We start from the raw sequence: 24,697 nt of genomic DNA, 5'->3' as shown, positions 1-24,697 counted from the left end.
TGCAAAATTGTGGCTAACAAAGTTAATGGGTAAGAAAATGCTTAGCAATTTGATTATGATGAAAGCAACTAATCAGAAAACATAAAAAAATTTATTAGTGGTATTGCCAATTTTAAAAGGCAGTGATAGAACAGTATAGAAATGAAATAACCTAAGCAGTGATATGTGCTCAGATAAATTTCATCTATATTATGTGACTCTGAAACATGGTTTGATGTGATAAATATATAATGAAGATATTAAAATTACAATGGAAGTGAATAAAGAAAAGCATGGAAGTGCAGAAGTGCATAATTTCCAAGTATACAGAGTATGACCAAAGAGAGAAGACATCTTATACAACTAGGAAAAAAATCAGCATTACTTAATAGAGCAGGGAACCAATTAAGAACAGTCCCCTATCCAGTTTAATTAGGCTAACTACAGGTAAGGGAATCCTGTGGTACAGGGAGGAGCATTAGGTGGTGAATCTGTACTGCATCTCTTTCATCTATGACCCCTTCCTTGTGACAATGTTAACGATATGTAGTACCTGGGTTTCACCCAGGATTGCCCTTTTAATGTAGGATTTAAATAAATTAACACTTTCACATGACTAGAAAATGAACTGTGGGTGTACCCCAATGCTGTAAAGTATCAAATACCTGTTCTCTATTTTTTTCCCAAATTACTCCCCAGATCATAGCACGTTGACATCTGAATTCCGCCTTAGTAAATTGATATCTTACAAAAAATGTATAGCTGAAAAATGGAGATTCTATGCATTATTCATATAGTGTCAAGAGTGAAGCTTTAAAATACTACCAAAAAATGAGATCAGAAGGTGAAAGAATAACTTTAGTCTTTTTTCTATGTGGACATTTAGCTGCAACTTTGACTTAATCTGCTCCACTTCCAATGTTTCTAAAAGACGCTCTGGATAAAAATTGTTCCCCCCTCTTATACTAGTTTTAGCAATAATAAAAATCCACAAGGGGACAGGAATCTAAACAAAGAGTGAACAAAACACAAAAAAATAATAGGCAAGTCTTCCAGTCTGGTCAAAAAACATGTATATTCATGAATGCAAAATATAAAAGAACTAGGTGCAAATTCAACTCAACTGTTTCAGCAAAGTCAGAAGTAGTTAGATTGGAAGGTGACTTATTTACTGAAACAGGCAGATGCTTGAGTCAAGCAAAGACATGACTACTTAATATCTGGGAAGAACAAACTATTTCTCTTTAGTAGTTTCACCTTACATTAAAGTTCTTCATTCATGTAGTTTTTCTTTATTTGTTTTTAAAAATTGATTTGCCATCTTTCATGTGATATTTAAATAGGAGGAAATTCTTTTATAGATCTCTGAGTAGAATGTTGATATAACTGAGGTTTCAGGGGTGGAAAACAGAATGCCAAGGGAATTCAGGAGATTTTACATCAGAAATACCAACCTGAGAGATAACAAACTCTCAGCACATACAGGTACTCTGTTCTTTATGCAAACATATAGTTTCTTTCTCAGGAGTGATAAACTATGTATCTTTCTGCAGGAATGATAAACTATATATCAAGATTTGAAGGTGAAATAATTAATAAAAATTGTTAACAATATTTCAAATTATAATGTGCATGCATATATATATGTAATATATATCTTCTTAAAATAATCTAGATCTACAACTTTATTTATAGCTATCTATCTATGTCCTTAAAACATCTGTTTGGTTTCTATGAATATGCAGTAAGGAAAGGTTATGATAATGCTAACAAAGATTTAAAAAAAAAAACTTAGCTTAATTTAAGATCATGAAACTTAAATCAGAAGAGGGCACAAAAAGTGTCAAGCCTGCTCATTGACTTCTGTATGTTCATGTTCATCTGGTCATATAAATTCACACTCACTTGGGCACCGTTTTTATCTACACAACTTCAGTGAGCTTTGTTCTCCACTGGTTAAATATTTTTTCGCAATGAATTCAGAGTGAAAAATACATTTAGAATTAAATTTTGTGATTCCTTCCAAAATGGGCATTCACAACTTCAATATCAATGCATTAAGAGATTATAATTATATAATCACTCTAGTAGTCTTAATCTGGGTGTAATTAATGACTTTGTATTTGCTAGTATGACAATGAATGCTAATCTATGGCTAGACATTAAACATAATATAATGGTATATGTATTGCTTCATGTAAATATATTTTAAGGCATTCTTTTAAAAACACTTTAGCTTTTCATAATATTTTGCATGAGGGGAGCAATGATCTGACATTCCTTCATAAATTCACTCAAGTAACATTTATTGAGGATCCTCTCTATGCACTTAAAATATACTAGGCATTTTGGAAGTATGCAGTAAGCATAAGATATATTTAAGCTTTGCAAGGAGAAACAGACGTTTAGCAAAATTTTATACATTATTGACTGATTCAGGGCAAACTCAAGACCAAGATTTGTTTGTTCACTATAGTGAACACCAATATGGGCTATATGAAATATATTCTTGATTAGATGTAGTTGTCCAATTGACTCATTGCAGAAGATTGCCTGTTGTGATCTGCATTTACACCATTTTAAACACTTACATATACAAATTACCAGCAATATGGATTGGGAATTTATGTTGGAAGAAGTAAGCAATGTGTAACACAACATAAGCTAAATTTTGTAGAAAAAGTGATAAACAGATTTTCTCATAACATTGTAATTACTGATCGCAAAATTGTTCTAATAGTATAAAATGAAATTTAGAAAGGTAGTAGTGTGTCCAAAACACACAAAAGATGAAATTTCATTTACAAAATAAAAAGAGACGGAAAATTTATTACTAGCAAAGTTTATAGTCCTACTGCAGGGAACATTGCAAACATATCATCATCTATATTGAGTCATAATAATAAGCCTTTTAAATTTTAATAAAAAAGAACCAGAGGCATATAAACAATGTTCAACATTTAAGGAGCGTGGTAAATCAGATTGTATTTCTTTTGAAAAGACTTCATGACGCAGTTGTTTATTCAGCAAAACAAAACTGTTCCCTGTGTCCGTTAACGAGTCTGGCTTTGTGCTACACAGACTTCCGCGGGGCTGACTCCTGTTTGGAACCATTTCACACTAATTAGAAATAAGAGAAAAGGCGGTGTTCATAAGCGCCACAGCTCTGGGCCTCTTTGAACAGCTTTCTCCCAAAATTAACTCGGTGGTAACCCTGCATGAATAATAGCTTTGTGGCAACAGTTTAGAGAAATATATTGTTAATAATTGCCATCTTGCTGAGCAAAATACTAGGGCAAATTTTACATAACTGCACAAGACAAAATGAAAAGGTGAATTTGTGAAGCTCTGAAAGACAGTTTGCAGTTCACTTTTGTTTCTAAGACTCCTCTCATTGTGATTTTTCAAGAAAGTGACAACAGGCAAGAAGAAAAAAATCAGGCAACAATAAATAGTTTAATTTAAGAAGAAATGTTTAAGATGTTATTTATGTTGATACCAATCCTATAGAATTAACTATAATAAGGCAGTTTCTTTTTCAAATAACACATACACTGTAAAAGCATTATATTTTTGATATAAACAAATCACTAGGGAAAAGTAGATGGTTTTTATATTTAATAAGGAGCAGAAATCTTTCTCTTTCTGAAGCAGAGTGTACCTTAGAATTTATATAAGTTTGTGCATAGTACAGAGATAGGAAGGGAACAATTTTCTGAGATGAATGTAAAGGTAAAATCTGGAGCTTGACCTAGAATGGACAAAAAATTCAGGTAAAGGCATAAAAAAATGCAAGGATGTTGTCACCCTTTGAAACAAATAATTTATCCCATATGCATATTGTTTTCCCTTATCTAGCCAAGTATCTAATGATTACTTAATTGGACTGTGCATGAAACTCTATACATGTTTTCTATTTCTAAAGGTCATCTTTCAAAAAAAAATAAAGATATATTGAAGACATTAAAATTCATAACATAATGTATTGATAATTCAGCTTGAAGCACAGCAGTCTCAAAAGCCTGATTTGCTATGGGATTGTCTTGTAGTCCAAGGAATAGTAGGGAGAGAAATTGGATCCTGATTGCTAATTCAGCTACGAAATTAAACCAGTATTGGCAATATGGATAGGTTTTAACACAGAATCTTCCATTTAATGAAATAATTTTTTTTTCATAACAAACAGGTATCAACTTCTTAGTATACAAAAATGAATAAGCATAATACCTGTCCTCAGGTATCAGACATTCTTTATTAAAAACAAAACCAAACATAAAAGCAGTAACAGATTTGTATGACATACTGTAGGATCACAGATTCTTTACTTAAGTAGAGCACAGAGAAGGCAGGATGGAGCTAGGAGAAGCTTTATGGAGAAGGCAAAACTTCTCCATAGAGAAGGGTGGTAAAATATAAGAGAGGAATTCACAATGTCTCCAAAAGTTATTTCAAAATCAGACTTACTTAAAAATTTCAACATAAGGATGGTATGAGTAGTACATAAATGAACCATAGTCCAAAAAAAAAAAAAATACTAAATAAAGAGGAGGTATTCTACTTTTTTCCACATTTGATTCTCTTTGTATGTATTATCAAGTTTCCAAATTCAATTCAGTTCTGTAGGTAGCTGTTAACATACTGTTCCATGCTTTGTACAATTAGTGAAGTGTATACAAATATATTAAAAATTGGATCTAAAAGGTTAATATTAAATCACCGAAATAACCAAATTATTGCTAATTAGAGAAAAAATTAAATGACTGGGAAAGGAAGGAAATTTTGATTTTAACTAGGGATGAGGGCATATTACACAGTAAAGAAACACTCAAAATTCAGTTTGTTAAGTAATTGAGATACAAGTATGTTTAAACATACAGAGCTAAATTTTTTAAAGAACAGGGCATTTGGGGAGAACCTGTAAATATCCTCCCAGGCAGAAAAAGACATCACAGTTGGATGTCAGTAAATGAGAAAAGAGAAGAAGGAATGAATCACAAAAATCACCTGAGGGGAGAGCTGTGCATTCAAAACAACAGGATTGACAAAGTTCCACCCTGGAGATTCTGATTTATTTTGCCTAGGGAAGATCACAACATTAATATTTTTTCCCTTATAGCCTCCATGTGATTCTAATGTGTCAAATGGATTGAACAAGTTGACTATAATTGTTATGTGCCCAATCTCAAAAATGCTAAGAGAAAATCTATTTTCCTAAAACTATAAACAATTTAGATTAATGTCAAGTGAATTCATTAAAAACACACTGAATAATTACAAACATCATTACTCCCTTTATACCATACCATTAAAATAAAAAAATGTATATACGTAACTAATGCAGTGAAAAGTCTCCTTTTTTGAGGTTAGTCTCTTAATTCCCTTTATTTTTATGCAATTAATCCTTCAAATACTGTATTTACAGTAAACACCACCTAGAACTTAACAGTATTCAAAGTAATTTAACTTTTCTTAAGGAACAGTGTTTTCTATTAGCACATTTCTGTAATTTTACTGGAAAGTTATTTGAATTGATAAATTGCAACTCAATTAAATGATTCTATTATGTTGAGGCAAGGAGTTGGACCAAATGACAAAAAAAAAAAAAAAGAAATCTCTTCTAACTCTAAATTTTTCAGCTTTGAGTTTGCTTCAAGTTCTGGCATAGATAGAGAAGTAACCAAGTAAAAGCCATAATTGAGATTCATTAACAAGATTTGTAAATTTAAGGCAAAGAAATCCTTATCTTGACCTTAAACCTTAACAAGCAAATCGCACATTTATAAAACTGGGTCACAGCTCTTTCAAAAAAAAATCCTACAGTTTTCCTGCCATTTTAACAAGTCCATCATAATCCCATTCTTACACAAACAAAAAAGATAAAGATTTTGAAATGCTGAAAGGCAAGTCAGTACATTTTAATACATTAAAACTGTCCAAAAAGTGTCTTGCAAACTTAATGCCAGGTTAGTGAAGGCTAGGGCCAGGTCAGTGGGACACAGAAGGATCCCTGCTGAGAGGGCAGAGCTGTTTGGTGGCAAGTGTGCTGACTCTGGAGTCACCTTTCCAATTTTGCCCTTTATCTTACTAACTGACATAGCAGGCAAGAGAGTTACAAGGAAGCCTCAGTTTCTTTACTTGTAAATTGGGTTCATTAAAAAAATAAAAAATAAAAAAAACTTACTTTATATAGCACAGTTGTGTAAAAAAATTTGCAGCATCTAGCAGAAAGCAATATATATTAGCGGTGACCTCATAACTCAGCAGAAAAAAAAAAGATTTATAAAAACCTCACTTTAAGTGAATTTTTCTGTTGTATGATTAGACACGTATAGGGCACTCCTCAAAATAACAAAGAGATCTTCCTTTTAAAAAATAAAATAAATCAATAGTTCAATTTATTTCAGTCTTGAAAAGAAAATTGCATTTGACCTGAAAAATACAGTGAACTTATGTGTATTGGGGAAAACTTTAATAAACATTTAAAATATGACTTCAGGATTACCTTTATTCCAGTCTTATAGTCTTTTTGGTACCATGCTGTAAAGTTACTTAATAATGAATGTTCAACCTGAATTTTTTCTACATAATTAATTATATTACAATTTAGATTTCATTAAATTAGATATAACATTAAAATATAAATAAGAGATCTGCATATATAAGTAAAACGAAATGTTTGCAAAATAGATTTTCAGGTGAGAAATTGTCCATAAATGTATGTAATTCTCCAACACTCACTGCTAGTTAATTGCAGAGCTCAGAATAGCATCCAAATTTCTTGATCTAGGTGGCTTTGTACTTTTGTATTATAATTCTCATTGCAGTTTATAACTATAAGTATATATTTAACTATGTTATATTTGACTATTTAACTCCTAAACTATAAGCTGCAGCATGTCTTGTCATCATTATAGTTTAGTAAAATAACCAGAACAAAAGAAATGACTCAAAGTTTTAGTGTTTTCATATCACTTTACATATTCTGTACATGTGAAAATATTATTTTTCAAAGATATAATTTATAAATTAAAATATTTAGATATAAACTCTATTAATGCCTTACTAACTAGCAGAGTCATTTTAATTTTCATGTAGGAAAGCACAGGAAATATATTTTATTCAGTATATATAGTTCTAGGTAGAATTTCAGGGATTCTAATATGAGTAAATACATACAACATTACTCAACAAAATGTAAATGTTTGACAAAAGAATGATGATAATAAAAAAATGTAAAAACTGGGCCTCCCCAGTGGCACAGTGGTTGAGCGCTGGGTTGCGAAGCTGCCCACAGCCTCTGCAGCGCCAGTTCGATCCCTGGCCAAGGGCGAAGGTCCCACATGGCGCGCAGACCTCTCCTGCCGCCCACTGCTCCCCTAAGCAGTGTACTCCGTCAGTCTGCCTGTTCTGTTCCCCACTCTGGCTCTGGGGAATTCTCTCACCCTCCCGCGCTTCTGACTGTACCCAGTGCTTGTATAAATAAATAAATAAATCTTTTTAAAAAAATGTAAAAACAACTTTCAGTACAATGATTTAATTCCAACTAAATTAATTATATTTCAGACTTTTTCTTGATGTTACTATATAGTGGTTTATAAACAGTTGTTGGATGGTGAAAATAATTTTGCAATTTAACCAAAATTCAGACAATTTGAAATATATTTTTCTGTTTTCCATGGTTCCTCATAAGCTCCTACAATTAGAAACCTTTTGTTTCTTCATTTCCTTTTTCTTCTTTCATTTACCTTTATAAATTATCTCATGAATTGTGTTCCTATATTAATTGTAAAGCCTCCTGTGTCTTAGAATATGTTTCTATACCACATTACAGGGTTAGTTATATCATGACTAGTGAATAACACTCCACTAGCAATGACGTAGAGAGAAGCATGAGTCTGAAATCAAAAAAGAAAATAATTTGAAATGACTACAAATGATTTTATATACTTTTTACATATTTGTAACTATGAAAAAAGAGGATATCACAATTTCAGACCTCAACCAACACTATAGTAATAGTAATCAAAGCTGTAGTACCCAAAATAGTTTGGCATTGGAATAAAAATAGACACACATCAATGTAATAGAATTAAAAGTCCAGGGCAAAAACCCACACTTATATAGACACTTCATCTATGACAAAGAAGCCCAGTGTATACCATGGAGAAAGAAGTGTCTTCAACAGATGTTGGAAAAACTGGAGAGCCACATACAAGAGAATTAAACTAGACCATTATTTCACACTATACATAAAACTTAACTCAAAATGGATTAAATATTTGGAAAGAAGAACCTGCAACCATAAAATACATAAAAATAACATAGACAAATATCACACTATAACTTTTGTATCAGACATGTCTTTGTGATCTTGATTCCAACAGCAGGGTAACAAAAGCAAAAGTAAGTAAATAAGAGTAGATCAAACTGAAAGACTTCTGTACAATGAAAGAAGCAATTGATAAAATGAAAAGATACTCTACCTAATGGGAGAAAATATGTGCACATCATATACCTGACAAGGAGCTAGCATCTTAAATGTGCAAGGAACTCAAAAGTCAACATCAAAAAATAACTCAATCAAAAAATGGGCAATAGAGCTACATAGATACTTTTCTAAAGAAGACATAAATATAACAAACAAGCACATGAAAAAATGTTCATCATCACTTATCGAGGATATGAAAATCAAAATAATAATGAGATACTCACACCTGTGATATTGTCCCATAATAAAAAGACCAGACATTTCAAGTGTTATGGAGGATGCAGAATAAAAAGAACCCTCCTACACTGTTGGTGGGAATGTATATTGCTTCAGGCCCTATAGAAAACAGCATGGTAGTTTCTTCAAATAGTAAAACTAGGTCTATTATATGATTCAGCAATTCTACTCTTTGGCAAACATGCTAATTCAAAGATATATAAACAAGCCTATGTTCATTGTGGCACTATTTACAAGAACCTCATCCTAAGTGCCAAACCGCAGATGAGTAGATTAAGATGATGTGGCTTATATCCACAATGAGATACTACTTGGTTATGAAAGGCATCATATTTGCATTTGCAACAACATAGATAAAACTGGAGAGGATTATGCTAAGATAAAAAAGTCAGAAGGAGAAAGGCTAATGTCAGATGATTTCACTAATATGTGGAATATAAAAAAACAAAAGAAAGGAACAAAGCAAAGCAAATCTTAGACTACATAAGTGAGACTACCAAAAGGGGAATGTGGGGAAGAAAAGGAAAGGGGGGTATAATAGACTATGGTAGAGGATTATGGGTTCCTTAATGGTGGGAATGATATGGTAACATATATTCTGAAGGGATAAACCAATGTCATCTCAATTTAAAAAAATACACTATTTTTAAAGACTCATTGATTTACTCAGTTTATATAGAGTTCCCTTGTGCCTTTTATGCCGCTTCCCCTAATGATAACATCTTGCACAGACATGGTATACTGCAAATAATTTATTTAAAATCTTTTTACTTGGGCCTCCCTGGTGGTACAAGGGGTTAAGCACCACACTATGAAGAGATCTGCAGCCTCTGCTGCATGAGTTCGATTCCCGGTCAGCCAGGGAGAGACCCACATGGTGCAGCAGACCTCTCCTGTCTCGCCTGCTGCTCCCCTCAGCAGTGTATTTCAGTCAGTCTGCCTGTTCTGTTCCCCACTCTGTCTCTGGGGTCCTCTCACCCCCTTGTATCTCAGGTCTGTACCCCAGCTCTTGTATGCATAAATAAATAAATCTTTTTTAAAAAATTGTCTTTCTGTCTGGCTTATTTCGCTGAGCATGATCCCTTCCAGCTCCATCCATGTTGCTGCAAATTGCATGAGTTTATCATTTTAGATTGCTGAGTAATATTCCATTGTGTATATGTACCACATCTTCTTGATCCAGTCATCTATTTGTGGGCATTTGGGTTGTTTGCATAGCTTAGCTATTGTAAATAGTGCTGCTATAAACATAGGGGTGCAGGTGCCCTTTTGAATTAAAATACCGGTTGGTCTCATTCATACCAGGAATTTAGAAAACCTAAATAAGGGACCAGGAAAAAACCTAATTATAATAAAGTAAAAATCAAAATCAACAAGCAACTATAAAACAGAGACACACTATGTGGGTTGGAGGGGGGAGGGAGTAGGATCAAAACAAATGGGATGGGAATTGTATGGGAACCATAAACAAGATGAAAATGCACACATTGTGCCAAAATGAAAGATAATGTAAAAAAATGAATAAAATTAAAAAAAATTAAAAACCATCTTTTTATTTTATTTCAGTTGGATTTAGCATACTAGTCTTCAAAGATTTTTGTGAGAATCAAATCACTTTATTGATAAGAAACTGAATAGCCCCTAAGAATTTTTTAAAAGCCCCAATGTATTTTTTGACACTATGTCCCTCATCTCCATGAGCAGCCAGGGAAAAAATGCATCCAATGCAATTATAGAATGTGTTCTTAACATTTCTAGAAGGCTGAAAAGTGTGTTCAAAGACAACCATTATAATCAATCACTGATTTACTCAAGTCCCATTCCTATAACCTGAGACATTCCTGTCCAGCAGTGATAGCGAAATTTTCAATTCTAAGGGCTAAATGAATTGCCTTAAAGACAAGCCCCAATAACTTGTTGCTTTAGAGAAATTTTGGTAGATTGTTGCATTTCTTACTCTCCCATCCCTTTCTATATAATGGTTTAAGAAGAATATGAAATATAAGAAATATTCACAAGAGAGTCTTGGCATTGGCCAATAGCTTTATCTTCACAGTTTAAGTTACTGTATATGAGTTTTAAAATTAATGTAATCAAGGCATAATGACCAAAGTGTGGGTTTCAAATTTCCGTTGTGAAAATTGCTGCATGATTTTGGGCATAAAACTAAATTTTAATGAGCTTTAAACCCACCCTTCATAAAATGAGGGTAATAACAACCATCTTGATTTACTATTTTAAGGTTTAAATAAGGAATTCTTTTCAAAGTGTCTAGTTAGTTCTATGGTTGCTGTATGGAGAGCACTACACAGCTCCAGGGGTTACAACATGACTCAGTGTTTATTACCACAGTCCTGGCTCATAGCTCTGCTTAAAAAAAAAAAAAAATTGAAGTAATAATAATAGTAACTATTATTATTATAGACTATCATGTAGTAGTAATATTAATATGTATCTCAATGTACAGGATACATTACAGAGAATCTCTCAAAAGCTATGACACTACATAAACATTTTATAATATCAGCATTTAGAGGAATAACTTGGTTGGAGAATTAGAAACAGAACACTTAAAGTTGAGAACAGCAAAGGATAAATTCCAATGGAGAAAATAAACCTGAATTATTGGTTATTCTTTCCAGTGTTGCAATTCAGAGTAACAGATAGTCACATTTAACGACAGGAATGTATAATTTGATTTTTAGTATAATATTAGTTGGCCACTCAGATCAGATAGAAACTTGGAGAGATAGCTTATAAAGTGCCAAAGAAGTTACATTTAGGGCACTTGATCAAATGAACACCAAAATTGGGGAAAAGCTCAAAGTAGGAAACAATATAAAACTGTCAGTGTTTACAGTACTGAAAGCAAAAATTTAGGAACTGTGAAGTCACTGGGTTAAAAAAGCACATGCTTCCTGAAGCAGAAGTTATAGTCCAACACTATTGGCTATACCCCAGGACAAAAAGGATCCTCATCATGAGAGCTAACCTAAGATGGGACAGTAGAGGTGAGCACTGTGGGTTTCCTAGGTAACTGACTTCCATCTTTTGTAAGTAATTCACCTGAGTCACAAGAAAATAAACATTTTTTAACCATTGACTCCGTTCCTAATTCACAGTATAAAAGGATCAACCCAAAGCCGTGCTACAATTAGTGAATGACCTGAAGTTTGTAAACTGAGCATCCCAAATAATAATGACCAAGCAGATAAGCATATTTTTATTTTTTTCAGGCTTGGTCTAATTTAATTGTTGTTTCAATGTTTTATGCATATTAAAATCCCATTGTGTCTATAGTCTGTTAATGTTGTCAACATCTCTGTAAAACCATGAAAGTAATAAGTAACCAATAGATAAAATCTATGTACAAAAATTGCATACGTAAATGGAAAATGGAAATTTCCACTATGAAAAAGAGCATAGTCTACATAAAGAGAGCAAATATCTGAATTCTAAGCAAGTCTATATGATAAATCACAAGATGGTATGCCAATATTTAACATGTATCTATATTTTTAACTACAGTTATCTAAAGCTATATTAATTTATCCATTTAGTCATTTTTATAAATGAATCACATAAAATATAGATCAATTATTTTTCTTCTAACTCTATCAATTGCCTTTTCTGAGCTAATTATTTTTATCCTTTTACTGCACATTAGTTCATTATATCATTTGAAATCCAGTTTCTGCCACAGAAATTATTTTAAGACCACTATTTCCCATTCTTTCTTAGCTGAATACATTTTGCTCAGAATAAAAGTCATAGAAAAAAGTCCTGGGATGCATAAAAGTCCTTTGTTGGTGCTTTTGAACTCCCTGGTCGTGGACTACAAAGAGTCCAGCGCTCTGCCTCTCACCCCTGTAGAACAGAAACGTCGCCTTTTGTGGATCTTGATATACAGGATACATTACTGAGTGCCTTTAAAAGCTTTGTGAACCTTGATGGAAATCAGAGGTGAAAATGACAGTTCAAATGTCTAGTCTGGGTTTAAGAGATCCATGGTAATATATTTCTCTTCATAACAGATGCAGATAAAATAGTGAGAGTTGCTCTACCAGTAAAACCAGGCTCAGACTTACGGTCAGCATTCTTTGTACTTCCCAAACCTATAGCCTAGTGGACTTGGGAAGCAGACTTACTGCTAGGGGTGCTGCTAGGGGTAATGAAACATTTTTATGCTCATCATGATTGGATAAGGTTTGGATCATCGATGTCTTTAAATTCTGCCCGTCAGTTACGTATGGCCTGGCTCATCCCTGCTCAAGGTAAAGCTTCTGAATCTGCAGGATGCCTCAGTGTAAGGACAAAGAATCTACCTAAATGTTGGAGATGCCATTCCTGGCTTTGCAGTTGGTGCCTGTAATATGACAACAGTGTAGTGTGGCTCCAAGTGATCTACAGTTTGGAGTGATACTCCAGATGCTGGTCAAGGACAACCCTTAGGTGCAAGAATTGCCTCCAGGCCTTGCAAGCATGATCTTAAACTACCTCTAGTTGTTTTTATTTGTAAAACACACTTTTGACGGTGATCTACCATCCCAATATTCCTGAAGAATACTGGATGGCATTGCTAGCTTCTACTTTGTATAAATATCAGAATTGAGGCAATATAAAAGTTGTATATTCTGAGAACATACTGGGTAAAATTAACTGATTGCTGTTCTCTCTATGAAAATTAATGATTAAAGTAGTCTTCAGTTCAATTCTTTCTTCCTCTGAATTGCAAGCTAATATTTCTATTTCTAAGAAAACCACCTAAGATTTGTAAAAAAAGACAATCTATTGTTATTGTGATTCCCAGAAAGTTTTAAATTATTTCTTCCATGTATTTTCTATATTATATATCTGTCCCACTTACACTTTTTTCTTTTTTTTTTATAGAGGCATGTTTTATTTATTTATTTGTTTGTTTGTTTGTTTTTGTTTATACATGCACTGGGTACAGTCAGAAGCGCGGGAGGGTGAGAGAATTCACCAGAGCCAGAGCGGGGAGCAGAGCAGGCAGAAGGACCGAAGCACACTGCTGAGGGGAGCAGTGGGCGGCAGGAGAGGTCTGCGCGCCATGTGGGACCCTCCTCCGGTGGCCGGGGAGCAGCCGGGGATCGAACTGGCGCCGCAGAGGCCGCGGGCAGCGTCGCAACCCAGCGCTCAACCGCTGCGCCACCGGGGAGGCCCTACACTTTTTTCTTTACTTCTTTTCTTTTCTCATTTGAACTGTTTCCATTTTTTCTTCTCACTTCACCTTTTCTTCCCTACTATTCTAGAATTAATCCTTTATGTTTTCTTGACTGCCCTAATATTTTTACCGAGAATGGTAACAAGTAAACAATTCTCATTCTGAATGTGTTTGAATACAAGAAAACTGAAATGTGAACTGGAGGTAAAACATGTATCATGTTTTCATGTAATGTGAATTTTATCTAATCATATTTCAGGTCATTGTTTTTACAAGTGACATGACAATATTGTATACAAAATGCAAAATCTATAAAATTACATTGAGTAAGAACACAGGATTTCTGAGAAATTGAATTCTTCTGAGAGTGATTCTGACTGAGTCTCAAACTCTGCCAGATTTTATTATATCCAAATGCCAGTTTTTGTTTTTTTCTTAATGAATGTGCTTGAGATATTTTCAGTTGATTTTTTTGATGTCTCTGTTAAGATGAGACTATGCTGAAGTAAGTAACAGCAGAATTTCAGTGATAAAACACAATTTTGTATCTTTCATAAAAAATACTAGTTGAGGTACAGGAAATTCTGCCAGTGACTGAGAGTTCAGGCTCTTTTGCTTTTGTGTCCCCTCCATGTACTCATCACCAGAAATCACAATGCAAGGAAACTAAATATGTAACACATTCATGCCCAGATGTTTGTTATTACATGACAAAATTAAGTAGGAAGTTGACTTACAGAGATATAGTTAAGAATACCAGGTTGCAAAATAAAATATTAGGTACCTATAAAATAGGTTTAGGGCCTCCCTGTTGGCGTAGGTAGTTGAGTGCCGCACTGTGAAGCTGTCCGCAACCTCTGCTGCTTGGGTTCGTTCCCAGCAGGCTGCGAGAATCTCGCATGGTGTGGCAGTCCTCTCCTGTCTCGCCGGCTGCTCCCCTCAGCAGTGTATTTCATCAGTCTGCCTGTTCTGTTCCCCGCTCTGTCTTTGGTGAATCCTCTCACCCTCTCGCGCATCTGGCCTGTATCCCGGTTCTTGTATAAAAATAAATAAATCTTTAAAAAAAATCAAAAAGATATAAAATAGGTTTAAAATAAAGCATACAAAATCTACAGCTAAACATAGATTAAGTTTCTTCTTGAATTATTTGTAATTTTGATTTGAGATGAATTACAAAACATAATAAAATGTTATAAAAAATAACCTGCCATAAAAATATTTAGAAATAAATACAAAAAATCATTATCATTGTTGTTTTGCAATGATTTTTTTTTTTTGCTTTTCATATGTTTTCCACTATTTGCTTTTTCTGATGTCTTTTGAGAGGTTTACGTTAACTAAGTCACGGTAAGTTTGAATATTCTTGAATGTTTATGTTATTTTTATTTGCATTATTAGATCTTTCAATTAACTCCAATAACTCCTCAAATAGATGGCAGTGTAAAGTTGCTTAGGTTTATCTCCTTAGATTCAACCTTCTATTGTTAATGGAAGAGATTGGTAGAATTTATTGGATTAAAAGTTATTATGATTAGTCATAGCATAAAAAGTAGAAAGTGAGTGAAGTGCAGCTTCATTCTGGGAAGATGAAAAAGTTGTAGAGTTGGATGATGTTGTTTGTTGCAGAACAACACAAATGTATTTAATCACACCAAACTATACCTTTAAAGTGGTTAAATTGATACATTTTGTTTTTACGTAATAAAAACATGTGATTGGGACTATTTAGCACATCATCTAAAAGACAGATTGTCAGACAGTAATCACAAGAATGCTGGAGTGGCTAGAGTAATACAAACAAAATGACTTTTATGATAAAAAATTTAAAGAAACTGTGGTATATTTTATAATGAACAAAGTATAAATTATGAGGAAATTGAACAGTTGCTTCCATGTTATTAATTGATCACTAAATGAAATGAGCAGGTAGGCCCTAGATTTAATAGTAAAGTTAGATATATCTGAAGAAATCTAGAAAAAATAAATGGCTTCAGGGTAGTTAGGGCTAATTCTATTTAACATGAGAATATCTATTCCACATACTCCACACCTCCTAGTGTAAGAAAATAAAGCAAGCCATTACTTTTATTTTCACTGTATTTTTTTTTGTAAAGTTAAAACAGCCCTAAATATATTCTTATTGTTTGATACAGTATAGATGGCAATGAAATCTCAACATGAGTATCTAAACTGCAGTTTTTCAAAATGATTACCACATGCAGAGTAGCGGTTGTATTATTTCTATTTCCTATGCCATTAGTCTAGAAACAGTAATGTTCCTGCTGACATTCTTATAAGAGATGTGGACAAACTGGAGGAAAGATCAAGATCCCCTTTGGTAAAACAAGCCAGATAGTCTCACATTGTATAGTAGATGAGCCGCACTGTTTTGTATAGCTTGATAAAGAAAGGATAATAGAAGAAGTACAAAGAAGTTTTGATCTCCAGACTCAAATCTTTAATTTTGCTGTATGTAATGTATTCTGCACAATATAAATACAATGCTCTATCTGAGTCATGTACAATATCTCCTATTTGAAAGATAAGTCAATTGTATGAAATGACAATATAGGTTAGGTGAACATTTCATATATCAACAAAGAAACTGTCTTGTATTCTAAGCTGTTTGTGTTATGACACAGTAAAACATTTTAAGTACATAAATATGCATGTATATTTTTGAAGCCAATCTGTATAACTTACATTAAGAATGTATCAATAATTTTGTATCAATAAAACCTCCTTAACCTAGGTAATACTTATCCATTCTAAGTATCATGCATGGAATCGTTGCTATATATTTCGAAGGAAAAAAAGAGTTCTTTGGGAGAAATTTCAGATTTCTTAAGGTAGTCCAAAGGGACTATAAAAAAATAAGCCTGAACTTTAGTTTATCAGCTTTTATATGCATCTATATTATCAAGCTGCAGGTGTCTAATCAAAGTTGTCTTACATAATGGACTTGATGTATCCATATTTTCATTCTGCTCCTTGAATCTAGTTTAAAAATAATTATGGCAAGTGGGGTGGAATCGCTATGAGTTTGGCTTCCTTGAATAATTTAATGCATTAGTCTTATGTTTTTCTTAATTTATATGTCCAGGCATTATAATTTGTATTCTTATGTTTTACATTTATATATTATGAAATTTTAACAATAATATAATAAGATGGCCTTTGAAAATTCAGAGAAATATGATAATTAAAGAAACAGCAATTACTGGGCCACCCTGGTGTCAGTAGCAGGTTGAGCATAGCGCTGTGAAGCTGTCCACAGCCTCTGCAGCACGGGTGCAATTCCTGGCCAGCCAGGGAAATACCTACATGGCGTGGCAGACCTCTTCTGTCTCATCTGCTGCTCCTCTCAGCAGTGTTTTCAGTCTGTCTGCCTGTTCTGCTCCCCACTCTGTCTCTGGTGAATTCTCTCACCCTCCCGTGCCTCTGGCCTGTACCGCAGTTCTCGTATAAATAAAAAAAAATCTTAAAAAAAAGAAACCCCCCAAAAAGAAAAAGAAACAGCAATTACTAACAACTTCCCAGAGATAATCATTTTTCAAAAATTTGGTGACTCTCAATATTTTTTCTAAGCCCTATATTACTATAAGATTGGGAAGATAGTGAGATAATTTTGCCTCCTGTTTTTGGTGTCTTTTTTTTTTAATTTGATATTTGATTTCAATGTGTAAAAAATACTTCAAAAATACTTCCTATGGCTACAGAATTATCCTGTATATTGTTGTAATGTTATCTAGTTTTAACATTGTCATTTCCAGTATATCTGCTATAGTAAGTTATAATTTAACAAACAACTTTATTTATAAATCTCCAAACATTTTCTTAAAAAATGATACTGGACATGAAATAGCTGACTGAATGAAATGGAGTTTAACATCAAATGAAACCCATTTCCAATGAGATAACATGTTACAAAAACCAGCCTAATGGGGGTGGGGGGCTTCCACATAGTTAACACTGTACCCATTATTTTTGTTATTATTATTTTTTCCTTTATTTTTTCTTAACCTCTTCCTATTCCTAGACATAAGATGCCTAAAGCAAATTTCTATATTCTAAATGACTGGAAACATAAGAAATATTAAGCCTTGCTTTCACCACAAGAATATAAGGAATTTAAAAAACATACAGTTGAACAAGGAGATTCAAATGACAAGTCCTCCGAATTTTGGCTGCTTCTTGACTGTATATCAGTTAGTACTGCAGGTTTGGGGAGCTCTTGAGTCTCCTATATGCTCAAGGAATTTTTTTTTTTTGGCCATGAATTTTCCAAGTTGGATAAATCCAAGTGAACTTTTGACCATGTATCAACCTCCTCAGTGCTCATTATTGCTTTTCCAATCTTGGGAACATGTGCAGCATTTCCCAACTTAGCACTGTCTGTGAATTTAATTAACATTCTGTTTACTTCCTTGTTCCCATCATTAATGAGCCTGTTTTAAAGAACTGGACCTACTACTAACCCTGGTAGCAATTCACTAGACTCCAACTCCCTCCTAGAAACTGCCATTTATTATGAACCCTTTCATGTGATACTTCAACCAGTATTTATTCTGTGTAAAAGTATTCACATCCAAGCTAATTTAAACTAATTCTTTGAGTAAAATTTTATAAGATGCACTATCCTTTTGCTTTGCTGAAATCAAGATATACCACATCTATTGCTGCTTTCATCTATTAATCTCATAACTTAATCCACAAGGAAAAAAAAGCAATTAAATTTGCTTGGTATTTTTTTTCTCTTGTAAAATCATACTGCTTACTTTTCATAATTCATTTATCCTCTAGATGTCTTCCACTATTTGTCTTAGGATTTGCCTTCTTATTTCACTAAGAGTTAAGATGACTGCCACTCTCCTTTAAGAAAACAGTTTTGTTTGCACATAGCTCTCCTCTCTTATAGTATCAAGTTACCTGTGAATATAAACAAAGCTGTACTCATCATTGGGAGGCAAGCTCATTGAAAAGATCATCTCCCTATTCTGTCTTAAAATTGTGACACAAAATCAATATGTTTTTAATTCCTCATCATTTTGGATTGTATGGTGTGAAAACAAAATGATTTGTTTAACAAGATCTTCATTATAGGCTAATTGCTCCAATGTCCTACCTATGCTTTTTGTGTATATAGATAGATAAATAGGGCATACTTGATAGAATAGATAGATAGATAGATAGATAGATAGACAGATAGACAGATAGTTTTTGTTAAACATATTGTTAAACATGATTTTAGAAAGCAGGTCAATATCTTAGTCATTTCAGAGTCTTTATAGATTTTGTTATCTTATCTTCATTTATATATGTATATAGTTAAACCTCCTTGGATATTATGAACATATTTTTTTATATTTTTTCTGAGATTTTTTCACCTAAAGACATCTATCTCATTATTTGTATTTTTAAAAATTGTATTACATTAATCTTTCTTTTAGCTACTATACTTTTTCTTTATTTCTATAGCTCATCCCTAAAACAGCAATTTCATAACTGGTCACTTAACTTACAACACTTGTAAATTTACATCTCTTCTTGATGCCACTAATTTTTATTTTCCCTTAGCAGTACAAACACATGCCAAGTCTCTAAGAACTTTCAAAATGAGTCAAATACAACGCCCTTTCCCCATTCCTATACAGACTTAGTCAAGGTTGGGTGATTTTAAATCTGAGAGTTGGCAACAAAGGTGAACAGTTAAGAAGTTATTATGAGATTCCTGCCATGGGTGAAAACAGAAGTCTTGTAAAGCACAGTAAATAGATGAGAGGTAGTAGAAGTTAAAGGTATATAATAGGCTTGATAACTGACACCACTCAGAAGGTAGAATTTTCTTAATGTCATTTCTCTTCCTACTACACATGGGAGATGTTGGAAAACCAAGGTGGGTCCCTCTTGTATAGACTCATCTTAGGCCATGACCAGTAATTACCCTGCTCTGGATGGACCACCAGTTCCTGCATTGTTTCTTTCATGTGTATTAACCTGTACTCATAATCTATATACAACTCTTTTGATCTCAGTAGAACAAAGACACACTTGTACAACAAAGAGTGACATGTCCCCAGAGACAACTGGCATCTTAAGTCTCACATAGAAAGATCACAGGTACTAAGTGGTACCTCTGTCAGAAATGATGTTATGGATCCTGCCTTGAACTGAAGTCCTATCTACCAGCTCTGTTTTGGAGGGCCCCTGTACTTAAGTTTATTCGGAGGGCCCCTGATTAAACTTTAAATATGATCAATGGTCATGTCTGCTTTAGTATTCAAACTCGTTACCTTCTCAGTTTGGGGAAACTTATTTCATTTCTATAGCTTCACAGTATGCTAAAAGGACTTTTCAAAATTACTTACCTGGAGATCTTGCTAAAATCAGAATTTGACTATTGCGGCCAGGACTGAGCCTAAGAATCTACATTACTAGCAAGCTCCTATTTGATGCCATTGCTGACTATTCTGTTTCTCAGATTACACTCTGAATAGTAAGCAATTTTATGACTGTCAGGAATCTCTAAGGAAGTATACCATTTCCAGCACTACCTCTAAGTAAGAATATTACCTGATCCATTGACAATAAAACCATATCTCTGTCATAAAGATGCTAACATAATAATTCATGTAAAAATAAGTGATAATATTTTAAGTATCATTCTTAACAATGTGTTTATATCCAACATACATTTATATCAGAGAATCCCTTTGGGCATAGAAGTTTCTGAAACTGAGGCAGAATTTTCAAATCACTTCACCAGTTGAGGGGAATTTAAGTTGATATAAACACTATAGAAAATAGTATGGGGTTTACTCAAAAAATTAAAAATATAGCTACCATTTGATTCAGCAATTCCACATCCTGGTGGGAATGAAATCACTTATCTCAAAAATATATCTCCATTCCCTTTTTGCTTGCAGCATTACTTATAATTACTGTAGAAGCAAACCAAATGTCCACTGATGAATGAATGGACAAAATAAATGTTATAATAGAATATTACTCAGTTATAAAAAAGTAATAAGAAATTCTGACATTTGCCAGAACATGTATGAATCTTGAACACAAGAGAAACAAGTGATATAAATCAGGCTGAGAAAGACAAATGATCCTCTCCCTTTCATATTCTCCCACTTACCACCTCCCTTCTGGTAATCTCCATATTTATTACATACCACAGCACTTTTTTAGTTCCTTCATTATTTTTCTCTTTGTTTTAAATTGTGTAAATTATATTACCCTTTCTATTGTTCATAATCAGTTATTCTGCTGTGATTTGTCTGACTAGACATTTCTAATGAAATCTTTATTCAGATATTATATTTTTCAGTTCTGGAATTGCCAGATGCTTCTTCTATAGGGGTTTTATTTCCCCCTTTAAATTACCCCAACATTTTATCTTTATCAACAAAACCTAGGACACATTTTAATGGATAATATGAAAGCTTTTTCTGTTAATTCCAACACCTGGATCATCTGTGCTGTTCCATTGACAATTGTATTCTCTTGAATATGCATCTTATTTTCTTACTTCCTCACATGTCTAATATTTTTTCTTACATATGTGAGACGTCATGAATTATACATTGTAGATTTGCATTATGTTCTGTTCCTCTAAGCATGCTGATTGTGTCTAGCAGATGGTGCAATTATTGGCAGATCACTATGATTTTGTCAAGACTTGCTTTTAGGCTTTTTAAAGGCAAGCCCTTTTTTTAATTTTTTTTTTTTTTTACCCCTCGGTCTTAAGTGAAGGAATTAAGTTATAAATTCCAGCAAATAAGTCAGTCTTACTAACCTTAGTACTCTGAATAAGGGTTGCTTCTTAGAAGTTGGACTAATGTCAATAGATACCATCTTTCGTCTCTTTAAAAACATTATTTTAAAAATGAATTGTCTCTCATGCGTGATTATGAAAGGTAGAGAGAAAGGAGCTTTCCTGAACTTTTATGAAGGCAATAAAAGTAAAGTTTTTCATATCTGAAAAAGAAGACATTAGTCCTATAGTGTACTTTCTTACACCTCAGTTGTAGACTATCTCTTGTTTGAATTGAATCCTAGGTCGTTCATCCAAATCTCTCTGCATTGGCTGCATTGAAATGCCACATCTATCCAAAAGTATGTTACTTCTGAAATCTCTGTTCTCATCTTTGTCCCACTCACTCACAGAAGAGTTGTTCATTAAATTTCTCCTGCATGTGCTCACATAAGGACTGAGTCAAAATTTTAATTCTCTATGTAGATTTATATGACTCCTTCTGAGGATCATTTCAGTCCAGCAGTGATGCTGTTTTTCATGGACTAAAGTTTATAGTATCTTCTAATTATTTTACAGTGTTTTTATTCCACAGTTTTCTTAATGTCTACCTTTTGGTGCCCCCACAACCTTTTGTAACAATACATTTCCAAAAAGACTCTCTACTGTCTGAGACAAATGTTTGCCTCTCAGAATTAGACATCTGTTACCTGCTTATTAATTAGGTTGTTTGTTTTTATTGTTAAATTAAGTAAGTTTTAAAATATATCTGAATATTAGCCCTTTTCAGTTGTATAATATAGAATTTTCTCCATTTAGTAGAATGTATTTTTGATGTACCTTTATTTTCTCTTGCTGTGTGAAACCTTTTAAATTTGAGGTGATATCAATTGTTTATTTTGCACATAGTTATGAAGCTGATTGAGTATTACTGCATTTGTGTAACATGTCATCTATAATTAATGAATATAAGCAAAAAAAATGGATTTCAGCTTTCATTCTATAAACATTCTCTATAGAACTATATTTGTTTCCTTAAACTTTTCTAGGTAAAATTAAACAGTTTTAATAATATTTTATTTATGTCTCCTACTACTATTTATTTTTTTCTGTTTGGAACTAAATTCTATTTCAAACAAAATCCTATTTTAGAAATCCCAAATAGAAGTTGAGGCAGTTTTTCTGACAATTGCTTTGTTGATTTGAGTATATCAGATTTTATTTTTTCAAAAGTGGTAAACACAATGAATTCTTCTCTTCTTCCCTGAGACCTGTAGAAAGATGAACAAATTTTAATCAATTGAAGAATGTGCACACTACTTTTCTTCAACTCTTGAGATGGTACTTTATATCCCTTAAAGATGTTCACAAGCATGTATAAAATATTTCTTCTTTTTTAACTTTAGATATTGCGTATGTTTCAGATAAGAAAATGGTGACCACAAACCACATTCCTTTATTTCAGAGTTTAGTAAAAGTTGTTTTTATTGTAAGGGGAAGGATAGAAAATACTTTAGGCTTGTTGGATATATGATAACTCTCACAAATTCTCAACTCTGCCATTGCAATAGAAAGTAAACCATAGACTGAATGACTGTAGCTGTGATGCAATATTTTTTCATATATTAATATTTAAAATTCACATAATTGGCATGTCAAAAACATCAATTAAAGTAGTTCTTAACCATTTGATATGTAAAAATTAATATTGGGTTGCACTTTGTACATAAGAAACAAGCAGTGCGTGGAGTCTGGTAAGGTGGTAGCAGAGTGAAGATGCCGAGCTCACCTCCTCTGCATATCCACAACTAAATGGCAGCAAAGTAAAGTCAACCACCCCTGAAAGATAAACAAACTACTGTTGCATACATCATGGCAGAAAAATGAATTGAGTGTATTTTCAGTGATACTGGGGGAATATGAACACATAGAGTGTGGTGACAACTCTACAGACCCCCCACTGCTGTTGTTAACACACGGGCACACACCACATAACAGTCTTTGGAGATCTGGCACTGCATTGGAGAAGGGGTTGCACAGAGTTGCCTTGCAGAACAGAGGATGAACTACTGGAGAACAGTAAGAACAGGGCTACCAAATGATAATTACTAACTTGAATCTAAGGATCACAAAATACAAAAATGTAGCCCAAATTGACAAGGGGAGCCAGAACAGTCATCTGTGCCTCCTTATAGTATAGGTGACTGTTTGCAGAGGATGTGATTTTTGAAACACCTGCCTTACTCCTATCCAGAGCCAAAGTCAAGACAACAATTGAATGTTTTTACTAATCAGAACTTAAGCACTTTTAATAACAAGAACAGTATCCCATGGTAAGGCTCCATACACAAAATGTCAAAAGACATTCAGCTTATGGCTCTGTCTCAAACTATCAATATAATTCTGACCCAGTATTATAACAAGTGTTCAAATACAATCAAAATATGTCAGGAATAACTATATTTATTTCAGATAAAATTAACTTCCTATTAAAAAAGTTAATAAGAGATAGAAACAGATATTACAGCATGATTGTACACCAAGAAGAAATAACAGTCATAATTATATATGTGCCAAATAGTGGAGCACCAAAATCTACAAGACAAATAATAAAAGGTATATTGACAACACAATCATACTAGGGAGTTTTATACTCCAGTTGCAACTATAGACAGATCAATAAAAACAATAAATTGGAAATGATAGTCTCATTGTTGTCTAAAAAGGCACAGACTCCTTGTCCCATAGACTTGTCCTGTGACTTACAAGGAAAGCAGTCTCCCTTCTTCTGTGTCTAGGGAGAGCACTATTGAGCCGCCTGCCATAAGAGATTAAAAATGTTATAGAATAAACAGGCATATTGTTGATCAACAGAACAGGTATATAGGTGATCAAGGGAACAAAATGCATGGGGATAGATCCTTGAAAGGACTGATCCTGGTTTTATAAAGTACCATTAAAAAATACAGCTTAACAATGACTGGTTCTGGGACATGGTAGATACAGATAAGTGGCTTTCTTTCCCCTGCAGCACTAGTGTTGGCCA

This window comes from Talpa europaea, assembly GCF_964194135.1.
Source record: "Talpa europaea genome assembly, chromosome: 7".
In the NCBI taxonomy this organism is placed as follows: domain Eukaryota; kingdom Metazoa; phylum Chordata; class Mammalia; order Eulipotyphla; family Talpidae; genus Talpa; species Talpa europaea.
This window is presented reverse-complemented; position numbering follows the sequence as displayed.